At 38.9% G+C, this 3,683-nt stretch overlaps 1 long non-coding RNA gene across 1 annotated transcript; it reads right to left on the bottom strand.

Annotated features, from left to right (window-relative positions):
* Window positions 1-1,916: 1,916 nt before the first annotated feature.
* LOC117621539 lies at window positions 1,917-3,229 on the bottom strand. The gene is made up of 3 exons (XR_004584925.1): window positions 3,059-3,229; window positions 2,067-2,663; window positions 1,917-1,946 (listed from the first exon to the last, which is right to left on the bottom strand). It is a non-coding gene; the product is annotated as an uncharacterized LOC117621539 (long non-coding RNA).
* Between the last annotated feature and the right edge of the window lie 454 nt (window positions 3,230-3,683).

The raw sequence follows: 3,683 nt of genomic DNA, 5'->3' as shown, positions 1-3,683 counted from the left end.
TTATTGAGTCAAACATATGCTTTTAATCCCTTTTTCTGTTTATCATTCAGTTCATTGGGCCTTAGGTAACAATGGTGTCTTAAGAAAAGATGCAAAATGGTGCAAAAAACGAGCAGACTGGGTTAGCAACTCATTTCGGCCTTAACATCTTCCTCCGAACTTGGATTTGTGATAAGGTTAAGACAGCAAGGGGATGACATTTGATACAATTCACGCATGTTAAGGGCTGAGTGGCACAAGAGGAATATGAGCTTAAAGACAAAACCAATTTGAGCCACACTCCTTGTCAGTCCAGTTTCGTGGGTCATCTTGCAGGCCTCATTTCAGCAACTTACACAGGGTGGATGAGGAGACATCCTTGATAGAAGTTGTTCCAATGGGTGTCTACTATAACATATCCAAATTTCAGCCCAATTGGATATATCTGGACCCCTCAGCACATCAAAGACTGAACTAAGTCCACAGAAATGTCATGTTGGCTGCCATCACTTTTAATGTGACTACATCCCTAGAGCCATGTGCCAAGCATGGGCAGCCACACATGTATTTGTCAGCTGCAGACAAGCATGGTCAGACAAGCATGGGTAGACAAGCATGGTCAGACAAGCATGGTCAAGCAAGCATGGGCAGCCAAGCATGGGCAGACAAGCATGGGTCAGCTGGAGCAGTTGGGAGCAGAAGAGAGAAGTGTGCTTCACCAGCCAAAGGGGAGCTCGAAATTCACTCTAAAAATAGAGAGTTTGCACACTCATTCAAGAGAGAGTCAGACACACAAATTCACTCCAGCCATCCTACATCAATTCATTCAGCCCAAAATCAAAGGAGGACTCCAGCAAGCCTTCCTTGGATATTCCTACGAATTTGTTCTTTCTCTGCCATCACCAGCCACCCAAACTCATCCCAAATCACCTCTTTAGTTGCCATACTCTAGACATGAGAAAGTTCTTGGAGTAGCATTAGAAGTGGATAAGCACTTGGAGAAGCCTTGGAAACCACAAGCAACTTCAGAATTGGTTTTCTCTACTCTTATTGCATTCAATATGTTTTCTCATTTTTGCTTAAGTTTCATTTCCATTATGAGTAGCTAAATTCATAACTAGGGCTATGATGTAACCTAACATGAATATTCTGGGTTTATAAGTTGAAGTTTTGAGTTTCAAGTTTGATTCATGATTCATATTCCTATTCTTTATGCTTATTAGTTAATATGCTTGTTTGGATGATTGATCACCATTAGAACTTGTATATTAGCTACCTTGGTTTGAATCAAGAGTAGACACCATGCTTTGATTTTAATTGAACTATGAATAAGAAAAGTATGTATGGACATTCGACAACAGGGATTAGATACATGCTTGGTTGTTTAACTTGTTCTTCTATGCTTAATGGGTTCCTAATGCTTAATTTAGGTTAGACAACAAATAATCAAGTTAGGGAATTAGGAGCACAAGGTTAGGACCAGACACCATGGCCTAATCATGCTTTAGCTAGAATCAACCTTTGAATCCGAATGAGACTTGTCACTTGACTCCTTATAACCCAGAATTGAATTGTTATGGTGAATCGAATGCCCTAGTATCCCAACCTGTTTTCCAGCCTACAAAAGTACTCTTTGTTACATTTGTTCACCTTGCTTTTGTTTGAAATTTCGTTTTGCCTCATTTGTTCAACAATTACAACCCCTCTTGCTTTAAATTCTGTTTTAGACTTAACCTCCTACTTTCTTGAATTTGGTAATCTAAGTACATAACTAGTTTTAACTTCTCAGTCCTCGTGGGTACGACCTCGTACTTGTCTTGCTATACTATTAATTGGCCCGTACAATTGCGAGTTAACATTCTAACAACATCAATATCCATCACTTTTGACTATTGGTTTGAGGCAATAATCAACACTAGCTTCAAAAGAGCCTGCAAGGCTTCGTAACTCCGATGAATTCGTGTTTTCTGCAATAAGCAAATTCCATTTTTTGGTAGCAGGGTTGAAGGAACCTAGCATTCCAGTTTTGAAAATACAATAAAAGATGCCCTTGATATAGACCACGCCAATTACTTGCTTCAAATTACCTTCAACAGCTAGAGACTCAGTCCATTTTCTATCACCATGGCTGCAGGTGCTTATGCACATTACCTTTTCCCTTTCCTCATCAGCATGTATGGCAAAAAACAAACAATCTTGGGACGTCAGATTGGAGGTGAATGTGGCTTTAAATTCCTTGGTTCTTTAACGGGGCAAATTGATACTCGCATCATCAGTGAAAGGATTGTAGAGGTAAAAATCAGTGTGACCAAAGAAAAAAAAAGGTGTAATTTCAGCTAGAAGCAACCAACCGTTTCTTGCACCGCAAACTTGTAGTTTGACAACCCCAGTCCAGCTAGAAGATGTTAATTCATGATCAAGCTTATATGCTTGAAGGGTACATGGATCATAGAGGCTAGATGGGTACATATCATTTTTAAAACTGAAGTTTAATGTTAGAACCCAGGGCAGTTTATCTTTAGGCCTAATACCAGCAACCAGTCCAAAATTCTTGCAAACAGCACGAAATTGAATTTGGCCACAAAACAAAGGTGCCCCATTATGCAACACAATATGTCATATGGAAGATCAGACCATGGCGGGCTTCCTCTCCTGAGCCTTTTATCACTAACGACTGACATTTTCTGTACAACAATGATAAATGTCAAGCAAATAATGGAATTCATACAAAACAAAGGTTCCCCCCATTATACAAATTTCTTCTTTAAGAGCAGGACGATGAGCAATTGGGTTTGTTGGAACTCAAAGAGGGCGATGAGAATATATACCCAAATTTTGCTCTTCCCTATCCATTGTATCAAATTGTACCAAAACCTACAAACTCTTTCTTTTCCCCTGTTTATCCTTCTGCTAACCACACCCAATACAAAAAAAACCTAAAGGCCATACCTTTCTTCTTTTTTTCCCTGTTTATCCCTTCTGCTAATCACACCCAATAAAATCCCAACACACCAAATGTCAAGAATTTGCAGTGTAAATTCTATAATGAAAATGAAAAGGCCATAACTTTAGGCCATACCTGGGTAATGGTAATGGAGGCCTCCTCCTCCTTCAACAATGGAGGACTTGGAAGCAACAGTGGGCCGAATATTCACGAAAGTTGGAGGGTCTTCCTCTTTTGCCTTGCCTGGGTCGTGACTCGCGAGGGTTCCAAGTAAGAACACCACTTACCAAGACTCAAACGTTTCTCTCTCCGTTATAAATCGGTTTATAATCTCAAAAAATTGTATGGGCCTGTTGGTTTGGTTTAAGAAATCTAATCCTCACCCTTCATTGAAACCAACGGGCAGGGTTTATCTCTATTTCTTTTTCTCAGGGTTTATCTCTAATTGGTTCATGCTCCTTTATTTTAAGAGATTTCTTTTATCAACAATTGTTCTCCATGAAATTTGAATTCAGTCTCCCCTAAAAAAATACATATGCCTTTCATATTACTGAAATACAACTTGCTTATGTTAGTTTTTTTATCTGATCAAAATATAATTAACATGTGCTTTTTTTTTTAGAGAGAGAGACTCTCTTTGCTACTGCCACATATTGTATGGATCATTGAGTTCTGGATATCATTTCATTTTATTACTAAAATATGATACTAGGTTCAAATATTTTGGGTTAATTGTATTGACAGGATCCGTCCTGAATTC

Source organism: Prunus dulcis, chromosome 1, assembly GCF_902201215.1.
Source record: "Prunus dulcis chromosome 1, ALMONDv2, whole genome shotgun sequence".
Lineage (NCBI taxonomy): Eukaryota > Viridiplantae > Streptophyta > Magnoliopsida > Rosales > Rosaceae > Prunus > Prunus dulcis.
The sequence above is the reverse complement of the archived record's forward strand: the minus strand, read 5'-3'. Positions and strand labels throughout refer to the sequence as shown.